This window comes from Giraffa tippelskirchi, chromosome 3, assembly GCF_054371585.1.
Source record: "Giraffa tippelskirchi isolate mGirTip1 chromosome 3, T2T-mGirTip1v1.2.pri, whole genome shotgun sequence".
NCBI lineage: Eukaryota > Metazoa > Chordata > Mammalia > Artiodactyla > Giraffidae > Giraffa > Giraffa tippelskirchi.
The window spans coordinates 1,409,202-1,433,837 of record NC_137277.1 but is presented as its reverse complement, the minus strand read 5'-3'; the positions used below and the strand labels follow the sequence as shown (position 1 = coordinate 1,433,837).

The 24,636-nt window shown below is 46.1% G+C and overlaps 2 long non-coding RNA genes across 2 annotated transcripts in view; one reads left to right on the top strand and one right to left on the bottom strand.

Annotated features, from left to right (window-relative positions):
• The window catches only part of LOC145542290 (uncharacterized), a 44,216-nt gene extending 35,993 nt beyond the window's left edge, over positions 1-8,223 (bottom strand). The window contains exons 1-2 of the long non-coding RNA XR_014079749.1: positions 7,988-8,223; positions 6,892-7,054 (exon numbers count right to left, since the gene is read on the bottom strand). This is a non-coding gene — a long non-coding RNA (uncharacterized LOC145542290). The remainder of the gene's footprint in view (positions 1-6,891; positions 7,055-7,987) is intronic.
• A 462-nt stretch (positions 8,224-8,685) lies between these two features.
• On the top strand, positions 8,686-10,443 carry LOC145540937 (uncharacterized). Its single transcript, XR_014078649.1, has 3 exons — positions 8,686-8,730; positions 9,507-9,651; positions 10,365-10,443. It is a non-coding gene; the product is annotated as an uncharacterized LOC145540937 (long non-coding RNA).
• Positions 10,444-24,636: the final 14,193 nt, after the last annotated feature.

The window sequence follows — 24,636 nt, the reverse complement described above, 5'->3', positions numbered from 1 at the left end:
CTGCAATGTGGGAGACCCGGGTTCGATCCCTGGGTCAGGAAAATACCTTGGAGAAGGGAATGGCTACCCACTCCAGTGTTCTTGCCTGGAGAAACCCTCGGTCAGAGGAGACTGGCGGGCTACAGTCCATGGGGTCGCACCGAGTTGGAAACAACTGAGTGACTAACGCTCTCACTTTCACTCGCTGACTCTGGTCCTCACCGTCTGATCTTCCTCTTCCCAGAGGCTAAAAGTGACACTTGCATTCTCAGGCAATTGTAGTAAATGTGTGTAAATTCAAATGTTTTCAGGAAAACATTCCTCTTTCTCCTTTGTCAGTGTTAAAGCAAAGAGATCATCCAAGCTTTAATCTACACAATGAAGGGCAACATTAATGACAAGCCTGGACCACAGTTCATCTGGATTTTAAGTGGCACCGCATTGTAAGCGTCGTTCCTTGTGTGAAAGCACAGAGCAGGTCAGAGTTGACGGGGGTCTCCCTGACACCCCAGTGAGAGGTGTGCTATTCTCCCCACTCTGCAGATGAGGAGGCTGAAGCAGGAGGCTGAAGGAGCTGGCCGATTATTATAACAGCGTGTTTTCCATTTTCAAAGCCTCCTGGTCCATTAATTAGCACATCCACTCAATAAGCCTATAAGGTCGGTAAGTGGGCTTTGTACACACCTCCAAGCATCCCTAAGTCCTTTATGGATCCTAAGCTCATTAATATTCTTCCAACACCCCCCGAAGATGTTGTGTATGTGGAAGACAGAATAGGTGTGTGGAGGAGGGACTGACTTCCTCAAATTCGAATGTCCAGCTGGAACCCTTTCCCCTCATGCCTCCCATGGTATCGGTGATATTCAGTGCAGAATCCACTGCAGTTACGTCCTCTGGAATGTAGCTCACAGAAAGGTCCATGGACCGCGGCTGTCGGGCCCAGCCAGCTGCCTGCTTTGTCCTGCGTCCCCGTGGAAGCTCCCTGTCTGAAGAGCAGTGGGACCGCTCAGCGGCCCCCAGCCTCTCCGTCGGGCTGACACAGCCCAAGAGGAGCAGGAGTCTGAAGCTGTGTGCACTCTTGTGTTGGCTCCAGATGGCTGGGGAAGGACTGCCTTACAAACCCAGGGCTGGGTCCTGACCCAGAACATGACATGACACAGCTTACAGCACACTGCCATGCGGGGTGCTCAGGTGTTCTCAGCCCCACATGCCATTTCATGTTGCAATGCTGGGGGGAAGGAAACAGAAAGGGGGCAGTTTTGGGGGGCCTGGCATGGTGTTCGCACAAGCACTCTATAAGTCCGCAATAAGCAAAGTGTCGAGTTACAGATACCAGAATTGGTCACATTAAAAGGGAAAATGAACAAAATAGGCTAACATAATTTTGCAGACTCTAAAATATTTTTTAAAAAGAGTTTTGATTTTTCTCCCCCATGTCCCTACTCCACAGATATTTTCAGTAAGGCGAGAATTATTATTGAAGGATAAGCAAAGATAAACTTAGCATTTTGGCTTAAAAATCACACACAGAATTTATTTGTTTTCAATGTGACATTTCTATAAATAGCATCATTTTTGCTCATACTTTTTTTCTCATTCCTTCTCCTCTTTCTAACTAAAAATATCATTCGCAGGAAAAAGAAAAACAACCATACCGATCAAAATCACAACTCACAAGCATTAGAATAATTCACAATTGCCACAACTCTCAATGATACATCAGTAGTTACATTAACACTTCATGACTGGCTTGGAATCCATACAAATTCATTGATAAGATGAGGCCTAAGATGAGAAACTGCTGTGTTCCCTATCATTACGGCTGCCTCCACCATCAACAACAGTGTGTGTCTGTGCGTGTGTGTGTGTGAGCATGCATGAGTACAATCTCATGGTTGCAGCCCGCCAGGCTCCTCTGTCCGAGGGGTTCTCCAGCCAGGAATACTGGAGTGGGTTGCTATTTCCTCCTGCAGGGGATCTTCCTGACCCAGGATGGAACCCACCTCTCTCTTGTGTCTCCTGCATTGGAAGCCCATTAGACATCCATGTTATTACAAGTAACCAAGTAGTTGGTGACACATAAAGTAATAACTAAAAGGTCTGGAATACCTGCCCTAGACCAGGGCCCCTAAAGTGTGGTCCCCAATCTGATGTCGATTCACGAACTATTATTAGCTCTCCTGATGAGGTAAGTGCAGACCCTGAGCGTGAGCACTGAGAAACTTTACAGCAATGTAACGTTGCCAAGACAGCCAAACAGAAGATCAGTGGGCTGTCTCTCTAAACCGTGTACAGACGTTTCTGGAACTGCTCACTCTCACAGTGAGTCATGTGGTGACAGCTGTCTGCTAGACTTGTACTGAAAATCAAAACAAAACAGGAAAACAAAACCAATCACAGAAAGTCTGAGAAGCACCACTGTCGCCTACTTTAGTTATGGGACCAATGTTGGTCATTGATCTCCTCTAGAGATGAGGATTGTTGCTGCTGGACGAATGTGAGTGGAGAAGTTTAAATTCTTAATTTAAAAACACTACAGGGTGAACGAGTCTTTCCAAGCTGGAAAGTGGGCATGTGGGGAGACTTGGAGCTGGTGGGGAGGAGCGGAATATGAGTCTTTTGTCCTGGAGGTGTCAGGTCAGCAACTAGAACGTGTGTAGACTCCATCCTATGTGTTAAACCCTGGTGGCTAAGTTGGTAAAGAGTCTGTCTGCAATGCAAGACACCCAGGTTTGATCCCTGGGTCAGGAAGATCCCCTGGAGAAGGGAATGGCAACCCACTCCAGTATTTTTTTTTTTTAATAAATTTATTTATTTTAGTTGGGGGCTAATTACTTTACAATATTGTAGTAGTTTTTGCCATACATTGACATGAATCAGCCATGGGTTTACATGTGTTCCCCTTCCTGGACCCCCCTCCCACCTCCCTCCCCATCCCATCCCTCTGGGTCATCCCATTGCCCCAGCCCTGAGCATTTGTCTCATGCATCGAACATGGAATGGTGTTCTGTTTCACATATGATAATATACATGTTTCAATGCTATTGTCCCAGAACGTCCCACCCTCACCTTCTCCCTCAGAGTCCATAAGACTGTTCTATGCATCTGTGTCTCTTATTCTGTCTCGCATATAGGGTTATTGTTACCATCTTTGAAATTCCATATATATGCATTAGTATACTGTATTGGTGTTTTTCTTTCTGGCTTACTTCACTCTGTACAATGGGCTCCAGTTTCATCCATCTCAATAGAACCGATTCAAATGTATTTTTTTTAATGGCTGAGTAATATTCCATTGTGTATATGTACCACAGCTTCCTTATCCATTCGTCTGCTGATGGACATCTAGGTTGCTTCCATGTCCTGGCTATCGTAAGCAGTGCTGCGATGAACATTGGGGTACACGCGTCTCTTTCAATTCTGGTTTCCTCGGTGTGTATGCCCAGCAGTGGGATTGCTGGGTCATATGGCAGTTCTAGTCCCAGTTTTTTAAGGAACCTCCACACTGTTCTCCATAGTGGCTGTACTAGTTTGCATTCCCACCAACAGTGTAAGAGGGTTCCCTTTTCTCCACACCCTCCCCAGCATTTATTGTTTGTAGACTTTTGGATAGCAGCCATTCTGATGGGCATGAAATGGTACCTCATTGTGGTTTTGATTGGTGTTTCTCTGATAATGAGTGATGTTGAGCATCTTTTCATGTGTTTGTTAGCCATCTGTATGTCTTCTTTGGAGAAATGTCTGTTTAGTTCTTTGGCCCATTTTTTGATTGGGTCATTTATTTTTCTGGAATTCAGCTGCAGGAGTTGCTTGTATATTTTTGAGATTAATTCTTTGTCTGTTGCTTCGTTTGCTATTATTTTCTCCCATTCTGAAGGCTGTCTTTTCACCTTGCTTATAGTTTCCTTTGTTGTGCAAAAGCTTTTAATTTTAATTAGGTCCCATTTGTTTATTTTTGCTTTTATTTCCAATATTCTGGGAGGTGGGTCATGGAGGATCCTGCTGTGATTTATGTCGGAGAGTGTTTTGCCTATGTTTTCCTCTAGGAGTTTTATAGTTTCTGGTCTTACATTTAGATCTTTAATCCATTTCGAGTTTATTTTTGTGTATGGTGTTAGGAAGTGTTCTAGTTTCATTCTTTTACAAGTGGTTGACCAGTTTTCCCAGCACCACTTGTTAAACAGATTGTCTTTTCTCTATTGTACATTCTTGCCTCCTTTGTCGAAGATAAGGTGTCCATAGGTGCGTGGGTTTATCTCTGGGCTTTCTATTTTGTTCCATTGATCTATATTTCTATCTTTGTGCCAGTACCATACCGTCTTGATGACTGTGGCTTTGTAGTAGAGCCTCAAGTCAGGCAGGTTGATTCCTCCAGTTCCATTCTTCTTTCTCAAGATTGCTTTGGCTATGCGAGGTTTCTTATCTTTCCATACAAATTGTGAAATGATTTGTTCTAGTTCTGTGAAAAATACCATTGGTAGCTTGATAGGGATTGCATTGAATCTATAAATTGCTTTGGGTAGTATACTCATTTTCACTATATTAATTCTTCCAATCCATGAACACGGTATATTTCTCCATCTGTTTGTGTCCTCTTTGATTTCTTTCATCAGTGTTTTATAGTTTTCTATATATAAGTCTTTTGTTTCTTTAGGTAGATATATTCCTAAGTATTTTATTCTTTTCATTGCAATGGTGAATGGTAGTGTTTCCTTAATTTCTCTTTCTGTTTTCTCATTATTGGAGTATAGGAATGCAAGGGATTTCAGTGTGTTAATTTTATATCCTGCAACTTTACTATATTCATTGATTAGCTCTAGTAATTTTCTGGTAGAATCTTTAGGGTTTTCTATGTAGAGGATCATGTCATCTGCAAACAGTGAGAGTTTTACTTCTTCTTTTCCTACCTGTATTCCTTTTATTTCTTTTTCTGCTCTGATTGCTGTGGCCAAAACTTCCAAAACTATGTTGAATAGTAGTGGTGAAAGTGGGCATCCTTGCCTTGTTCCTGACTTTAGGGGAAATGCTTTCAATTTTTCACCATTGGCACTCCAGTGTTCTTGCCTGGAGAATTCCATGGACAGAGGAGCCTGGCGGGCTATGGTCCATGGGGTCACAAAGAGTCAGACACGACTGAGCGACTAGCACTTTCACTGGTCTAAAGCAAGGATCTACTGAACCCTATGAGTAAACAGATCCTTTAATTCCTTGGCTGCACCCAGATTCCCAGCTTCTCACTTCTGGAAATGTCAGTGCAGGACAAAGACTCTTCCTTACAGAACACATTTTCGGCTCTGTATTTGATCAAAGAGTAGGCTGAGTTAAACCTTTTGTCATTGAGTTACTTGAGACCACCCATAACTGGTTTTTTCCCCTGGAACAAGTATCAGAGGTGCTTAATGATGACATTGACATGGTGGAGGTGGGCACGTGAGGACCCCCATCTTCCTTGTTGTTTAGTTGCTAAGTTGTGTCTGACTCTTTGCTACCCCAAGCACTGTAGCCCACCAGGCTCCTCTGTCCATGGGATTCTCCAGGCGATAATCCTGGAGCGGGTTGCCATGCCCTCCTGCAGGGGATCTTCCCGACCCAGGGATCAAACCCGCGTCTCTCACCTTGCAGGTGGAGTCTTTACTACAGAGCCTCCTGGGAAGCAGCAAAATGGGGGCACGAGAAGACGCCCACCTTCCTGACCCCCATCTTTCTTTGATTTTTTCCTAGGCTTACATTTTTAAAGGTGAGTTTGTGCCCATATAGTCCCTGGGTGTCCAGAAACTGTCTGCATCTGGAGGTGTGGTACCCAGAGCCGACCTCCACCCCTTCACTTGGCCTCTTCCATTGCCCCTGGGTCTTCTACCAGCCACATTGGACTCAAACGTCCAATATTTCTTTAGAAAGAAATATTCTAAACCACTGTTCAGAACAGTATGCCTGTAATTAAGAAAAGATTTTTGATTCTTAAACTGCAAATCCAACACATGTGAAACGCATGGAAGAACAGACCAAAGAAGGCTGAGCTCTTGAAACACTTCATTTTTGAAAGTATGAAGATTTCTAAGAAAACGTGCCCGGTGTGGGGACCTTCAATATTTGCTGGGTGTGAACGGACAGTCATTTCAGAGTGAGAAGAACCGTCTGAGAAAGCTGTTTGTGGCCAGAGGACTACTACCGCTTCGTTCTTTAACATATTTCAGTGTTCCTGCCTGGGGAATCCCATGGACAGAGAAGCCTTGCAGGCTACAGTCCCTGAGGTTGCAAGAGTCGGACACGACTTAGTGACTAAACCATACATAGTATTTGTGAAAGAACATCAAGTGTCCCTTGGATTGGAATCCTAATGGAAAGAATAAAATTCAAGACTGACCTTGTAGGAAGTCTGGATTCGGCTCTGCCTAAAAGTGGCTATGACCCCGGAGACTGTAGCTCAGTGACCTTCAGTTTAAACTCCCAGAATAACTAACTCTTGACTAAGGATAAGCCTGCTGATTGATTCAGATAAGGTTAACCTAAAATGCTTTTCCTAAACATTCTCTAATTGAAGTGAAGTTGGCCAGATTCGTTCCCGGAACAGCTCTCGGGTGTCTGGACCACAGAGCTCCGCCTCCTTTCCTCCCCCTCCCGCCCCTTTTCCGCTCTTACTGCTTCTTTATCCCAAGCTTCTAGTTTTTCTTTCTTCCTTTCCTTGTCTTTAGTGCTTTCTTCCCTCCTTTCTAGTTCACGTTCGTCTTTGTTACTTCTCTCCCCTTCACTCACCCTTCCTCTCCTCTTTCCCAGATCTTGGCTTCTACTCTCTCATGCTTTCTCCTTTTAAAAACCCTTCCTTCCTTCTGGCTTCCTTCCTTCCTCTTTTCCTTCTCCCTCTGTTTCTTTCCTTCCTGCCTCTCTTGGAAAAAAAAAATCTTTCTTTCTCACCTTCCTTTGTCTTCCTGTTTCTTTCTTCCATCTCTTCCTTTCTTCCTAATTGTCTTCCTTTCATTCTCTCTTCCCTTGTTTAATTAAAAGAAAATTCTAGGTATGTGGCCAAAACTCTTTTTCCAGATGATCTCCATCCATCCATACTCATTAACTCTCAGCTCTGAAAATGGAACACAGACAGTGTACAGTTGTTTCTTACGTCCAAGGCCATAGAACGTCTTGATAGAACTTAGCTTGGTACGATGAGTACAGACGTTCAGCTTTGCCCCCACTAGCGTTTTCTTCAAAAAGTTGTTCTGTGCAAGTTTCTTGAAAATCTCAGAAGAATCAAATCCTCATTAGTAGAAGCCCAGTGTATCTAGGGTGTCAGAATATGTTTCAGAAAAGCCACAGGCCCCCGTTACACAGGTCGCCTCATTATCAGTGATCTAGCATCATGCCTTTCGTGTGTCATTTCTTTACACAATATACTATCACTGACGACTTTCAGCAAATACTTCGTGGCAAAGGATTACTCTCATCAGAGGAAGACTTTGAAAAGGATATGCTAATTTCTAGGGAGCAAGAAAACATCAAAACAGTGCCAGCAAATAGCCAAGGGACTTTTATGTCTTAATATCCTTTAGAAGTGCTTTATCTCCGAGTGCAACGTGTATCGTAGCATAAACAGGAAGTGAAACAGCCACAGCATCAAAGAAGCACTGGCCGTGGCTGTAATTTCAGATCAGGTTTAATAAAGGTTATCTACAGGAGGCTGATCAAACCAAAGGGTGCATGTTTTAAAGACCCATTTGATAATTTCCATTTAAGGCGCTCCATCCAGGAGATCCGAGAGTGTCCCATGCCTCCTGCTGACTCTCTGTCCCTTCTTTCCAACGGGACCCCTTCGTTAGTTGCAGGGCTGTTTTGATGTCCTAATTTCAGAGGCTTCTAATTTGGAGGTGATCAGCTTACCAGAAGTTGACCTACTTTCATGCAGGCCTTGGTTTCAAATACGTGTGTATAAACACAAGAATCCAAAATGGATCAGCGTCTGGAAAGGCGCCCAGCCATTACACCCAGGTTGCAGCTGAACAAAGGTGAGTTTACCTGCCTGTGGAAGTACCTGATGCCTCCAAGCGTGTCAGCTCAACCAAGTCCTACGACTTAGGACAGATCAGCTCCTGGCTTTTCACCGGAGTGTGAACTTGGGAGTGACTCCAGGAAATAGTCCATATACTTATTATTAAGAAGCCCAGCCTTCAAGTTTCCGATATAGGTACCAAAAATGGCTCTTGGTATTTCTGAGTCGAAAAGCGACCGAGAGAAGGAGTCCAGTCTTCTCTCTGCTGGGTACTGAATATACGGGGTTTTGACAGTCAGGAGCCTGGAGAGGTACTGAGAGCAGAAGGCAGCTTTTCCCGGGCAAACCCGAGCTGCTGCTGGGGGCCACTGACTCCGGGGCGGTGCCTGTACCTGCGACCCCCAGCCAGGGCCTGGCATCACATGTCCACACCCCTCGCCTGCCAGCTGGGAGGGGACCACTCCCAGACTGCAAGCCACCTGACAATGTCTGTGTCCCTCCTTCTCACCAGGGGAGGAGGGGCCGGGGAGGGGAGGAGTCCCCCGCCCAGCCACTGGGCCTGGCTCCTCCGGGGCCCAAAGGGGTCACTTTAATCAGTCCTCCCTTCAAGATATTTTCAGCAAAATTCCGTTCCCCGTGGCCAGTCTCTGGCTGGCCTGCTCCTCGGTGGGGGTGGGGTGGGGTGGGTCGGGGAGCATCCGCCGGGGGCATGCGCGGTTTGAACCGCCCCCGGAACCCCCAGGACCCCAGTTCACCGGCTCCCAGCCCCTCTAGTGAGAATTCCTGCTTTTCCCCAGGCCTTGACCCCAGCCCCTCCGCAGACCCCAGACAGAAGTGGGGAGGGGGCCTCTGGCACGTCGCCCATGACCATCCATCTCGCCCGTCAGGCCAGGCTGGGCCCTCACGCCCCCGCCCCCCAGCTGTTGCCATGACAGGCTGCGGGGGTCCAGGCGCCGGGGCGGGAGGGTCAGCGCCCAGCTGGGGCGATGCCATATGCCAGGGCGGCCGCTCGAGGCGGAATCCACCAGCAGTTGCCCGCCGAGCTCCTCCAGCTCTTTGTGGAAGCAGCTGGGGGGCGGAGGGCGGCCCGGGCTTTGTTGATGGGAGCGGGCCGTTTTCATCTCTCCTCCGGCCCCTGGCCCCGAGCAGAGACCCGACGGCCCAGTCAGGCGCCCTGCGTGGCGGAGCCCAGGCTACGCGAGCTGAATCGCACAGCTGAGCCTCCGGTCGCCAGGGGGATCCACAAGACCCCTTCCCGCCCCCAGGACCCCATTTCCAGCCCCACCAGCAAAGCTCCAACTTGACACATTCCCACAAGGCCAGCAACCCAGCCCATCCGAATTCCAGACCCGCCCTGTCATCTCTCCACCCTTCTATTCTGTGTGTAGGAATCTGATAAAACACCAGCTCTGTCACTCCCACAAACAATGCGGGCTGCCCTGTCCATTCAGGCTAGCAGATCAAAGGCGCTGAGGACAGACAGAGGCATAAACATCCATCTCAACCCCCCAAGACCTTTATCCCTCGATCTGAACCCCACCCACTGCAGGCCAAGGAGTACACGCATTGTGTGCGGACTCTGGGGTGGCCTTCGGGACCAGTGTCCTTCCGTCTGAGAAAGCCAGCCATGGGAAAAGTTCTAGAAAGCCAGCAATGGTCAAAGTCCATTTGCAAAGGCTTGCCTGTAACTGGAGGTGAGCTTTTCGCTTTTTCTTTCCTGTACTCTTCCCTGGCGGCTCAGCGGTAAGAACCTGCCTGCCCATGCAGGAGACTCGAGTTCTATCTCTGGGTGGGGAAGATCCCCTGGAGGAGGAAATGGCAACCCACTCCAGCATTCTTGCCTGGGAAATCCCACAGATAGAGGAGCCTGGCAGGTGGGCTACAGTCCGTGAAGTTGCAAAGAGTCATACACGACTGGGCACGCATGCATACCATTTATGAACTGTGGAAGGCGTGACTTCCTCTTTTGTAAATGTCAGAGGATCACTCTGAAGATACAGTTGTCCAAAACGACAATGGCAGGAATTCCCTAGTGGTCCAGTGGTTAGGACTTGAAGCTTTCACTGCTGAGGCCTGGATTCAATCCCTGGTCTCACAAGCTGCATTGGACAGACAGAAACAAAAAATTTACATGGCAAAGTCCCTGAGTACACAGTATAGGCCAGGCATGGTGCTAGGCACATATGCTTTTCTTATTTAATCCTCTCAGTATAAGGTAGGTACTATTGTTATTTACGTTTTACAAATGAAGACACTAAGGCACAGTGGAGTCAGGTAGGTTGTCCAAGGTCACACAGTAACCCAATGGCAACTGAAATTTGAACCCAGACAAACATGCTTAAATAACAAATTGCAAAATGGAAGGACAAGTACAAAAGAAAATCTAAACCCATGTTGTCTAATACAGGAGGCTCAGTCACACAGGGACAGCACAGACAGAACATTTCCACCGACTGCTGTGCAACCTTCCAGTGGACAGCAGTGATGAAGCAGCTGGTGTCGAATGTTTTTAGCAATGCAGTCATTTTTCTCTAATAAAATCTTGCATTAACCTTCAATGTATCCAATAAAGAAAAGTGCCATTTGAATAAAATTAGCATTAATTATTTTATACAGTCAAATTAGTAGCATGATTGTTATACATTATACAACCATTATACAATGGGCTCATTATACCAATGAGAATGATCATGTTTTGTATGTGTCACTTTATATGTCATTTACCTTCAAACATTTTCACTGTAAAATATCACACAGGGACACTCAAAAGATCAAAGAACGTAAGTGTACAGTTCATTAAATAATGACAAAATAGACACCATGTAACCACCACCCAGGTCAAGAACTTGAACTTGCTAGGATTTGAGACCCCTCCTCCCCTTTCCAATCACACCCTCTCCATCACCTAGAATCTACCATCATGCAGCTGTTTCAGTAGATGAAAACCATATTAAACTGAGAGTTACAGGTATGAGGTCGGCTCATGAATGAAGACTGGTTTCTACATTTTTAATCAGTTGGAAAAAACCAGAAGAAGAACAAATGACTCGTGAAAATACTATTTTGGAAATATGTTTGGGTTTTTCTGTGTGGAAAAACTTGAACGAACTTTTTGACCAACCCCATATATGAAATTCAAATGTCAGGGCCCACAAATAAAGCTTTATTAGCACAAAAACATGCTGCTGCTTATTTTTATTTTCTGTGGCTGTTTTTGTCTTACGTGGCAGAGGTGAGTAATCGTGGCAGACGTTGTGTGTCCCGCAAAACCAAGAAGATTTATGACTTGGCCTCACGGGGAAAGTTTGCCTATCCTTGATCTAGATGACAATTCATTCTTAAGTCAGCCTCAGTCACCAATGAATAGTTTTGTTTTGGTTTTACAGTAACACAGAACTTCACATAGATAAGAGGTTGATAGAAATTTGCTTTTTCAGTCAATCCACCTTGCAATTTCAGAATACTCTTTTGCTTCTACTTGAATTCTTTCATTTATTTAAGGAAGAAATGACACAAATATTATATAAGTTATTTGAGAGACTAGACTAGAGGAGGAAGAAAATTCCCAGCTCAGTTTTGAGGCAAGCATAACCTTAATGCCAAAACTTGACAGATATTTTATAAAGAAAAATTTATACAAATCTTTCCAATAGATGCCGAAAAAGCATTCAACAAGGCTGAAGTGCATCAGCACTTTTAACCAGAATACTTCAAAAAAAAATTATTGGAATGTAATTGATTTACAGTGTTGTGTTAGTTTCTGCTGTACAACCAAGTGAATCAGCTGTATGTACACACATATCCCCTCCTTCTTGAACCTCCCCCATCACATCCCTCCAGGTCATCACAGAGCCCTGGGCTGAGCTCCCTGGGCTGTAACAGCAGCTTCCCGCCAGCTCTCTGCCTTACACACAGCAGTGCATAGTGTCAGGGCTACTTTCTCAGTTCATCCTACCCTCTCCTCCCCACTGTGTCCCAAAAGACTCTTTGATTAAACTGATCTGAAGACTGAAACAAGAAGCAGTTGGAATGTTATTTGCAATTTGAAATACATACAAGATCTACCCTTGGCTTCCATTCTTTATCATAGTTACAGATGCGAGAAGGGAAACAGTCTCAATGTTGAATAGGTATAAAAAAACCTATAGTGCAATATCATCAGGACGACATGTTAGAAGTTTACTTACTATTGTGCAAGTGAAAACAAGAAAATACCAAGTAAACACATGCTTGGAGCAGATGTGCCCACGTCCCGCCTCTGCAGCGGTTCTGTACAGCTTTGTGTGAGCAATTTGCCAGGCCTGAATTTAGAAAAAGACCAGCTCCTCCTTTCTAATCAACGACACATTGACAAAAAGTTCAAATATAGGCCCAGAAACAATAAGCTAAGACACTGGTGGTCTCTGCCAGGTTGCAGTTTGGTAGAGGATGCCCGTGAGCAGACCTGATGGTTGTAAGGATGGTTTTTAAGCAAGTCTTAATTTTTAAAAAGTTGAGATTGCGTTAAACGGTTGGGGAGCACCCACTCACTCACTTGCAGTCTACTAGAGGGTTCCTAGGATTCGGGGAAGGGCTGGGACTGGTGTTAGTGATTCTCAGGCAGTGATTTGCAAAAAGTACAAAGGTGGAAGTGGGTCTGCCCATCAGAACTGAGGAGGGAGATGTTACAGTCCCAACACAGCCGACACGGTTACAGTCCTAACATAGTGAAAAAGTCAGTTTAAAACTCAACATTCAGAAAACTAAGATCACGGCATCTGGTCCCATCAGTTCAGTTCAGTTCAGTCGCTCAGTCGTGTCTGACTCTTTGCGACCCCATGAATTGCAGCACGCCAGGCCTCTCTGTCCATCACCAACTCCTAGAGTTTACCCAAACCCATGTCCATCGAGTCGGTGATGCCATCCAACCATCTCATCCTCCATCGTTCCCTTCTCCTCCCGCCCCCAATCCTACCCAGCATCAGGGTCTTTTCCAATGAGTCAACCCTTCGCATGAGGTGGCCAAAGTATTGGAGTTTCAGCTTCCACATCAGACCTTCCAATGAACACCCAGGACTGATCTCTTTTAGGATGGATTGATTGGATCTCCTTGCTGGTCCCATCACTACCTGGCAAATAGATGGGGAAACAGTGGAAACAGTGAGAGACGTTATTTTGGGGGCTCCAGAATCACTGCTGATGGTGATTGCAACCATGAAATTAAAAGACGCTTACTCCTTGAAAGAAAAGTTATGACCAACCTAGACAGCATATTAAAAAGCAGAGACATTACTTTGTCAACAAAGGTCGGTCTAGTCAAGGCTATGGTTTTTCCAGTGGTCATGTATGGATGTGAGAGTTGGACTATAAAGAAAGCTGAGCATCGGAGAATTGGTGCTTTTGAACTGTGGTGTTGGAGAAGACTCTTGAGAGTCCCTTGGACTGCAAGGAGATCCAACCAGTCCATCTGAAAGGAGATCAGTCCTGGGTGTTCATTGGAAGGACTGATGTTGAAGCTGAAACTCCAATACTTTGGCCACCTGATGCGACGCACTGACTTACTGGAAACCCTGATGCTGGGAAAGAGTGAAGGTAGGAGGAGAAGGGGATGACAGAGGATGAGATGGCTGGATAGCATCATCGACTCGATGGACATGGGTTTGGGTGAACTCCGGGAGTTGGTGATGGACAGGGAGGCCTGGCGTGCTGCAGTCCATGGGTTCACAAAGAGTTGGACATGACTGAGCGACTGAACTGAGCTGAACTGAACACGGATGACTCAGGGTCAAGTCCAACAGAGCCTTGGCTGTTGAGGGAGGGGAGGGTGGGACTAACGGAGGGAGCAGCATGGAGGCACTAAGTTACGTAACACAGTGGGGAGTTGCTGTATGATCAGGGAGATCAAACCGAGGCTCTGCGACAACCTAGAGGGGTGGGATGGGGTGGGAGGAGGAAGGGAGTGTCCGGAGGGAGGGGACATATGTGTCCTGTGGTTGATCCATACTGATGTATGCAGACGGCATCCTGGAGGGGAGCCTTCCCCGGAGCCTGACCCTCATCTCGGACTTCCAGCCCCAGAGCTGTGAGAGAGCCACGGCTGTGTCCATCAGTCAGCCCTGGTGGTTTGTCAGGGCAGCCCATTCCAAGGCAGGCATCACCGGTGGAGGGTAGGTGTCTCTCCTTGTCAGAAAAGTTCACCCCCTTCTGGCCCTGAGGAGGGGGACACGGCTGACCGGGAGATCCCGGAGGGGCGGGAAGCCACTCTGCTGCGCTGATGGAGCGCACACCCCAGCCTCGAGCCCACGGGGGAGCTGGTGAGCAGGGATGCACAGGCTTGTCTAGGCCGGCACTGCGTGGATCTCGGAGACCGAGGAGTTCGGGGAAGGTGGAGAGACGACGGGGCGGGGGGTCGGGGAAGGGGTGGCACAGGCCGCATAGCCACAGCCTCTCGGAGGCGCTAATCAGCAAACTCCGGATTATTAAGCTCACAGGCGCGGAGTCTCCTCAGGGCAGCCTAGACCACGACGCCCGCGGAGACTGCCTCCTGTCCAGCGTGCACAGCCTCCGAGAGCCAGGCCCCGTTTGCAGCCTCGGGAGAGGGCCGGCAGACAGCATGTGCGCCACGGGTGCCAGATTTTCTGATATTTCAAGAGCAGCCAGAAATCTGGATTTTCATATGAAATCTCCCCCATCTGAAATGTTGGAAACGAATTCAAAATGTTTTGGATACTACGCGAGCCAAATAACCCACATCTGGGGGCCAGACGCGGCCCTGGAGTGCCCGTTTGCAGACGCCAACGCAGGAGGGGAGCCGAGCTGCCCCAAGGACGGTCAGTGACTCCCCCGAAGTCGCTGGTCAATGGCAGAGCTGGGACTGGACCCCCTCGCCGCGGGGGCTGTTATAGTCTCTGTCAACTGGGCTTGGAAAAGAGTCACCCAGTGCCTGAACCGGGATGGGCCAACTGCAGCCCCCGGCCGGAGCCAGCTGGCCGGCTCTTTTTGTAAATAAAGTTTTATTGGAACACAGCCAGGCACGTTTGTTTACATGTGGGTGGCTGCTTTCCCAGTGCCCGCTGCCGCTGCAGAACTGAATTGCTGGGGCAGAGACCATGTAGCCCACAGAGCTGCAAAGATTGACTCTCTGATCCTTTGCTGGGAAGGGTTGCTGGTCCCTGCCCTCGAGCCTTGACACTGGCAGACGTCCTGTTCCTTGTTGCAGCTCTCCCTGAGACATCCTGATGGTCTGAGCTGTGACTCAGGAGCACGCCTGAATCCTACCTGCGGTGCTGACGGCCTAGGGGTGGAGTTCTGGGAGGGTGGGGACTGAGCCCAGCCTCCGATGCTTATCCCATCCTCTGGGAGTTCTTCCCTGACAAGATGATAAACAAAGACCCTTCGTCCACCACGGCCAGCAGCACCACCACGAACTTCTCTTTGTGGGAAAGAGCCCTGAAAGGAGAAAGGAATTTACTGGAATTCAGAGGCCTAAGGAAGTGAAGGTTCTTACAAGTAAATAGATAAATTTTAGATAAATGGTTGAAAGTTGGCAACAGCTGTGGCCAGGACATGTGCTCACGTGCGCGTGCACACACACACACACACACAGCTCTTTGGAAATCAGAAAGTGTGACTTGTAAAGTATTTTTAGAGGTCGCTGCAAGCAGCAGAAACATCACCTGTGCAATGAAGAAGGAGGCGCTGATGTGTCTGGCAAGGCTGATAACCCACATGCGACCCTTGGACTTCCCTGGCCGTCCAGGGTTAAGACTCTGCTTTCAGTGCAGGGGCTGCAGGTTTGATCCCTAGTCGGAGAATCAAGAATCCATGCAGTGTGGAAAAAAATTTTAATGTTCTTTAATTAAAAAAAAAAAAAACAACAAAAACCAAGAGTCACGACTTTCTCTGGAACACGGTGTCCGGAACATCCCGGGGCACCGTCAGAGGAGCCCTATCCCCCTGGCTTCAGGCCTCTGTTCTCGGGCACCTCCTGGAGGCTACAGGGCTCGCTGGTCCAACCAGAGAGGTGGGCGAACCACCTGGGGTGCTCAGCTCCGCCTCCTGGGTTCCCCTCCACCAGGATGGTGGTGGCGATGCGTTTGCTTCCTTCTCTGCCCCAAGGAGGCTCTTAGCCGAGGCAGGCGGGGGTCCTGCAGTGGGTGGGGGTGTCTCACCCGGGGAGGTCGATTAGCAAGCTGTTTGTGGCCCTCAAGCTGGGCCTCTCCTTCTAATCCAGCTTTCCCCAGATTCTCTCCAGCTCCCTGAATTGCCTGTCTCTCTCTTTCTCCATTTGGGACCTGGGAAAGAGAAAGAGGTGTTATTTATTCAAAGCAACTGGTGGTAAGACAGCGTGCAGCTATTTTTACAATGCATTTTAATAGGGCTATTATCTGTTATGGCGAAGGTCGCGTATACGGGGATTTTGATGTTCCCCACTCAAATGTCTGAGGTTATTGATATTTCTCCCAGCAATCTTGATTCCAGCTTGTGCTTCCTCCAGCCCAGCATTTCTCATGATGTACTCTTCATATAAGTTAAATAAGCAGGGTGACAATATACAGCCTTGACGTACTCCTTTTCCTGTTTGGAACCAGTCTGTTGTTCCATGTCCAGTTCTAACTGTTGCTTCCTGACCTGCATACAGGTTTCTCAAGAGGCAGGTCAGGTGGTCTGGTATTCCCATCTGTTTCAGAATTTTCCACAGTTTATTGTGATTCACACAGTCAAAGGCTTTGGCATAGTCAGTAAAGCAGACATAGATTTTTTTCTGGAACTCTCTTGCTTTTTCGATGATCCAGCAGATGTTGGCAATTTGATCTCTGGTTCCTCTGCCTTTTCTAAAAACAGCTTGAACATCTGGTAGTTCATGGTTCACGTATTGCTGAAGCCTGGCTTGGAGAATTTTAAGCGTTACTTTACTAGCGTGTGAGATGAGTGCAATTGTGTGGTAGTTTGAGCATTCTTTGCCATTATCTTTCTTTGGGATTGGAATGAAAACTGACTTTTTCCAGTCCTGTGGCCACTGCTGAGTTTTCCAGATTTGCTGGCATATTGAGTGCAGCACTTTCACAGCATCATCTTTCAGGATTTGAAATAGCTCAACTGGAATCCTATCACTTCCACTAGCTTTGTTCGTAGTGATGCTTCCTAAGGCCCGCTTGACGTCACATTCCAGGATGTCTCGCTCTAGGTCAGTGATCACACCATCATGATTGTCTGGGTCGTGAAGAATTTTTTGTACAATTCTTCTGTGTATTCTTGCCACCTCTTCTTAATATCTTCTGCTTCTGTTAGGTCCCTACCATTTCTGTCCTTTATTGAGCCCATCTTTGCATGAAATGTTCCCTTGGTATCTGTAATTTTCTTGAAGAGATCTCTAGTCTTTCCCATTCTATTGTTTTCCTCTATTTCTTTGCATTGATTACTGAAGAAGGCTTTCTTATCTCTCCTTGCTCTTCTTTGGAACTCTGCATTCAAATGGGTGTATCTTTCCTTTTCTCCTTTGCTTTTTGCTTCTCTTCTTTTCACAGCTATTTGTAAGGCATCCTCAGACAGCCATTTTGCTTTTTTGCATTTCTTTTTCTTGGGGATGGTCTTGATTCCTGTCTCCTGTACAATGTCACGAACCTCCATCCATAGTTCATTGGATATTCTGTCTATGACATCTAGTCCTTTAAATCTATTTCTCACTTCTACTGTAGTCATGAAGGATTTGATTTAGGTCATACCTGAATGGTCTAGTGGTTTTCTTCACTTTCTTCAATTTCAGTCTGAATTTGGCAATAAGGAGTTCATGATCTGATCCACAGTCAGCTCCCGGTCTTGTTTTTGCTGACTGTATAGAGCTTCTCCATCTTTGGCTGCAAAGAATATAATCAATCTGATTTCGGTGTCGACCATCTGGTGATGACCATGTGTAGAGTCTTCTCTTGTGTTGTTGGAAGAAGGTGTTTGCTATGACCAGTGCATTCTCTCGGCAAAACTCTATTAGCCTTTGCCCTGCTTCATTCTGTACTCCAAGGCCAAATTTGCCTGTTACTCCAAGTGTTTCTTGACTTCCTACTTTTGCATTCCAGTCCCCTATAATGAAAAGGACATCTTTTTTGGGTGTTAGTTCTAGAAGATCTTGTAGGTCTTCATAGAACTGTTCAACTTCAGCTTCTTCAGGAGAAATATCAATAACCTCAGATATGCAGATGACACCACCCTTATGCCAGAAAGTGAAGAAGAACTAAAGAGCCTCTTGAAAGTGAAAGTGGAGAGTGAAAAAGTTGGCTTAAAGCTCTACATTCAGAAAACTAAGATCATGGCATCTGGTCCCATCACTTCATGGGAAATAGATGGGGAAACAGTGGAAACAGTGTCAGACTTTATTTTTTTGGGCTCCAAAATCACTGCAGATGGTGATTGCAGCCATGAAATTAAAAGATGCTTACTCCTTGGAAGGAAAGTTATGACCGACCTAGACAGCATATTAAATAGCAGAGACATTACTTTGCCAACAAATGTCCATCTAGTCAAGGCTATGGTTTTTCCAGTGGTCGTGTATGGATGTGAGAGTTGGACTATAAAGAAAGCTGAGCGCTGAAGAATTGATGCTTTTGAACTGTGGTGTTGGAGAAGACTCTTGAGAGTCCCTTGGACTGCAAGGAGATTCAACCAGTCCATCGTAAAGGAGATCAGTCCTGGGTGTTCATTGGAAGGACTGATGTTGAAGCTGAAACTCCAATACTTTGGCCACCTCATGCAAAGAGTTGACTCATTGGAAAAGACCCTGATGCTGGAAAGGTTTGGGGGCAGGAGGAGAAGGGGACAACAGAGGATGAGATGGCTGAAAGGCATCACTGACTCAATGGACATGGGTTTGGGTGAACTCCGGGAGTTGGTGATGGACAGGGAGGCCTGGCGTGCTGCAGTCCATGGGGTCGCAAAGAGTCGGACACGACTGAGCGACTGAACTGAACTGAACTGAACTCAAATGTCAGGCCATTCGTCTTCTCACTTGGGCTCCAGCATCTTCTCGGGATCTGTTTGTTGTCAAAGCAGGATGAGAAGCCCAGCCCACTGGCTGTTTATCATCTACCCAGGAGTCAGAGGATGATCAGTAAGTGTGTTTAAACACATGACTCAACAAAACACCACAGACTTGTTTGGTACTTTGTGGAGTACAGGCTAATATATATGTAACTTCTTAAATTCAATGGAGCAATGGGTCAGGCATCTGCTGTGTGTGATCTGAACCCCAACACAGCTTCCATTGTGGCTTTGCTGGTGGCTCAGCAGGTAAAGAATCCACCTGTACTACAGGAGACGCAGAAGATGTGGGCTCAGTCCTTGGGTCGGGAAGATCCTCTGGAGAAGGAAAATGGCAACCCACCCCAGTATTCTTGGCTGAATAATCTCATGGACAGAGGAGCCTGGCAGGCTACAGTCCAAAGGGTTGCAAAGAGTCAGACATGACTGAGTGACTAAGCACATATATGTTGATATCTATATACACACAACACTGAAAACATAGAGTGTGTGTAATTTTTCCTGATTTTTAAGTTTAACTTGTGTTAAACTAAAGCATGCACATATGGCCATCATTACATGTTTTAACAGCAAATTCCTTGTGAGCAAAAAAAGAGTTTATCGAGTCTCACTAACCAAGGAGTGAGACTAGATAACCTCAATGGATAGGCATGAAGGTGAACGACTAGAAAAAAATATACCTTAAAATACCTACAGATCCCTTGGACATCAAGTCTTCTTGTGACTAAAGGGCCATTGTTCTCTTCGAACCAAACTGTTAAAGTTCTAAGAAGCTACTACAATGCCTGGGAATTCTGGTGCTGATCATTCAAAAAGTCATTTCTTCTGGCTTTTCATTCTAAGACGAACTGGAAGCAGAGTTAGAAGGCCTCTCTGGAAGGACATCTCTTGTGTACACACACACACTTACCTTTAGAGGAGAAGGGAGTGACAGAGGATGAGATGGTTGGATGGCATCACCGACTCATTGGAAAAGATCCTGATGCTGGGAAAGATTGAGGTCAGGAGGAAAAGGGGATGACAGAGGATGAGATGGTTGGATGGCATCACCAACTCAATGGACATGAGTTTGAGCAAGCTCAGGGAGACAGTGAAGGACAGGGAGGTCTGGTGTGTTGCAGTTCATGGGGTCACAGAGAGTTGGACATGACTGAGTGACTGAACAACAACAAAAACAGCAACAATAGATGGGTAGATAGGTAGAATTTCCATTTTAATTTTTCAAAGCACAAATCAACTGACAAAAAGGGTGATTACCAGGACTTTTCTGGATGGGCAAAAAGAAGTGGGACTCATTAATATTATAGAGAAATGTTAGCAACTGATTGCAGATGTATGAACTAATTTGGTCTATCAGGAGAACAAATTAGCGATTTAGAGCAAGAGCTCTTAATATGTTCCAACGGTTGGACCCAGCAGTATGTGTTCTGGGCTCTAGACTGAGGAAAGGAAAAGATGAACATGCGAAAGTGTTCACTGCTGCTTTCTTTATCTAAGAAAGGGACTGACCTAAGTGTCCAACAGCAGAAAGACAGCTAGATAAACCCAGTGAATCACAACTTGTTTGCGTGGGGGCCACTATGCGACGTGGCAGGAGAAGCAATATGGTGCAGCGGTGAGCACATGGCCTTTCAAGCAGACTGTTGGGGTTCCCACCCCGGCCTTACCACTTACTCAGGGTGTAAAGCTGGCCGTCTACGAGCTGAGGAGAAAGGCCTGGCCGGCCTCCGAAGAGCCAAGTCAGCCGACCATGACCTTGGACTTCTGGCCTCCAGACCTGGGAGAAAATAAACTTTTGTTGTTTCACCCACCCAGTCTGTGGTATGTGTTACGGCAGCCCTAACAAAGGAATACAGGCAGGTACCTAAGAATGGAATTTCCAGGTCACAGAGTATAGAGATGATTAGCTCTGGAAATACTGCTGAAATGCACACAAGTTAAAAAGTAGGGAAAATTACACACCCTCTTATGTTTTCAACTTTCTGTGTATGTAGATGTCAGCATATATGTGCTCAGTCGCTCAGTCGTGCCTGATTCTTTGCGACCCCATGGACCGTAGAACCAGGCTCCTCTGTCCCTGGAATTCTCCAGGCAAGAGTACTGGAGTGGGTTGCCATTTCCATCTCCAGGGGCCTTCCCAACCCAGGGATCGAACCCGCATGTCCTGTTCTCTTTACCTGCTGAGCCATCGAGAAGCCCAATATCAGCATCAGTTCACTTCAGTTCAGTTGCTCAGTCGTGTCTGACTCTTTGTGACCTCATGAACTGCAGCACGCCAGGCCTCCCTGTCCATCACCAACTCCTGGAGTCCACCCAAACCCATGTCCATTGAGTCAATGATGCCATCCAACCATCTCATCCTCTGTCGTCCCCTTCTCCTCCTGCCCTCAATCTTTCCCAGCGTGGGGGTCTTTTCAGATGAGTCAGCTCTTCCCATCAGGTGGCCAAAGTATTGGAGTTTCAGCTTCAACATCAGTCCTTCCAATGAACACCCAGGACTGATCTCCTTTATGATGGACTGGTTGAATCTCCTTGCAGTCCAAGGGATTCTCAAGAGTCTTCTCCAACACCACAGTTCAAAAGCATCAATTCTTCAGTGCTCAGCTTTCTTTATAGTCCAACTCTCACATCCATACATGACCACTGGAAAAACCATAGCCTTGACTAGATGAACTTTTGTTGACAAAGTAATGTCTCTGCTTTTCAATATGCTGTCTAGGTTGGTCATAACTTTCCTTCCAAGGAGTAAGCATCTTTTAATTTCATGGCTGCAATCACCATCTGCAGTGATTTTGGAGCCCAGAAAAATAAAGTCAGCCACTGTTATTTTATTAAAAAAAAATAAAATAAATAATTAAAATTAATTAAATAATTAATCAATTATAAGTTAATTTATAATTTCCCCATCTATTTGCCATGAAGTGATGGGACCGGCATAGATATACCTATTTCCAGATAGAAATAAAGACAAATATATAATAGTAGGAAATTCATCAGAAAGTTAACTGTAGATAATTTTCTTCTTTTTGTCTCTATTTTATAATTAACACGGCTTTGTTGTTGTTGTTTGGTTGCTCAATCATGTCCGACTCTTTGTGACCCCGTGGACGGCAGCACGCCAGACTTCCCTGTCCTTCACCATCTCCCGGAGCTTACTCATACTCATGTCCATTGAGTTAATGATGCCATCCAACTATCTCGTCCTCTCTCGTCCTCTCTCGTCCCCTTCTCCTGCCTTCAATCTTTCCCAGCATCAGGGTCTTTTCTAATGAGTCAGCTTTTCACATCAGGTGGCTCTTCGCATGGCTTACTTAAGTAATATAGAAGCGTAAGAGTTATTACTATCATTGTGATTATAGTAATAATCAAATTGGATTATTGACAGCTGGCATTTTATATTATACCGGTTTCTCTGTTTTCTGATTTTTCTACCACAGGCATAAGTTATTTTTATAGTCAGAGGAAGGAAATGTTTCTAATAAAGAAAGGAGAAAAATGTAGAAAGAAGTACAGTAACAAGCTATTGGCATTGATCTCTGAGCATTTATACCATGCAAACCATGCAAACCGGCAAAGGCTACAGACCAAGGCTGAATTTATGGTTCTCTGGATCTAGACTTAGGGAGTAATAGGAAAAAATGCTAATAATGCAAGTTAAAGTTCAAAGTGTGTTATTTCTGTGACCATTATACTGTGAATAGCACAAAAAATTGAGACATAGGATTATTGTGGCTGTTTCTTTATTTCAATTATCTGCATTTCTACCTGATACAGTGCCCCTCTATTCCTGTTACAATGAGAATGGGGGACAGAGAGATTTTTATAAAAAATTAGCCAGAAACCAAATTTAAAGACTAGTCATTTACAAAACAAGTAACTTAGTTACGAACCCGTGCTTATATTTATGTATTTTCAAGCATGAATTTGGATATTAATAATTATATAAGGACTATATAAGAAATTTAGAAAATTTACTAATTTCAGTCTTTGTGCAAAATCCAAAAATTTTCACTAATTAAAATTTTATGCTTGTAACCTGATTCTTTCATTTTAAATTTGATTCCTATGAATCTCAGAAATATTGAAAATTATGTGATCCTATAAAATTATTCCACTTAAATGTTCTAGGCAAACAGTTTTGGAGAAATAAAAGTTTCAGCACCTTAAAAGCTAAGAATAAAAGAAAATTAAAGTAAAAATTAAGTAAAAATAATTAGTAGGAAATAACTCACAAAGCTATAAGTTCTAGTTGTTCAGTCACTAAGTCATGTCTGACTTTGTGACGTCAGGCTTCCTAACACCATCTCCTCTGTCCATGGGAATTTCCAGGCAAGAATTCCGGAGTGGGTTGCCATTCTCTTCTGCAGGGTATCTTCCTGACTCAGGGATCGAAGCCAGGTATCCCATCCCGCATTGCAGGCGGATTCTTTACTGTCTGAGCCACCAGGGAAGCCCGTAAGTTTTGGAGTGAATGGCAAAAGCATGTCTCAACAATGACTGACATTTGATGGTTGTATGACACTATTATTTTCTGCACCAGTGAGGACAACACTTCCAACTAAATGATGAACATGTTAAGATGCACACAGATTTCAAGGATACTCAAATGTGGGGGAAAAGCATCTTAGAACTAAAGACATTCGATGGGTAGCATCCTGCACACTATGAAAGAAGCAAGGTGGTTTCGAAGGCTGTGCAGGGGAGAGGAGCCGTGGCTGCAGGCCAGCCCAGGCTGGGCCGAAGGTGCCGCAGAGGGGGCTGTGCCCCGGCCCGGACCCCGCTCCCCAGAGGCTGGGGTGGAGAAGGGGTCTCCTCCCCTCCACGGGGCCCCCCTCCAGGGGACACCCACTGATGGGGCAGGGAGCCGTGACGTGTAATTGGCTAATGTCTGGGGGACACTTTGAAGATGAAAAGTGCCAGGTGGGTATCATCACATCCGCTTCTTAAGATGGTATGCGGAATAATAACACGGCTCTCCCCCACCGGGCCTTTCATCCGTGGATTTCAAAGCACTTAGCGAGCCTTAATTAAGTCTCCCAGCGCCTCTATGAAGTAGGCACTAATAGCCTCTTGCCTGAGATGGAGACGCAGAGGAGAGGGAGTGACCCGCCCAGGCCCTCAGAGAGGCAGAGACAGCCGTTCTGAAGGCATCTGGGTGACAGGCAAGCACGTGCTCAGAGTGTCTCCGCACTGGGCCCCCTGCTGAGCCCCGGGGCACCCCCCGCTAGAGCTGGGCCGTCCACTGCTACACTTTCAGGAGTTTTGCAAACCTGTTGTGAAACAAAACCACTATTGAAGTTTTCTAAAGGTGAAAATAGGGAGCATTCTTTTTCATTTCTTTGTAAGTACAGTTGATTCACCGTGTTGCGCTAGTCTGAGACGCAGAGTGCAGGGAGCCAGTTGCACATACATTTCTGTTTTCTTCTCCTCTTCGTGGATCGCAGCCTTGTCGTGGTGAAGGGGCTTGTATAACTCAAAGTAGCCATGAACTGTGCCAGGCAGGGCCACCCAAGACCAACGGATCATAGTGGAGAGTTCAGACAAAACGTGGTCCACTGGGAGTGGGAATGGCAGACCACTCCAGTATTTTTGCTGCAAGAACCCCATGAACAGTATGAAAGGGCAAAAAGATATGGACACCAGCAGATGAGCCCCCCCAGGTCAGAAGA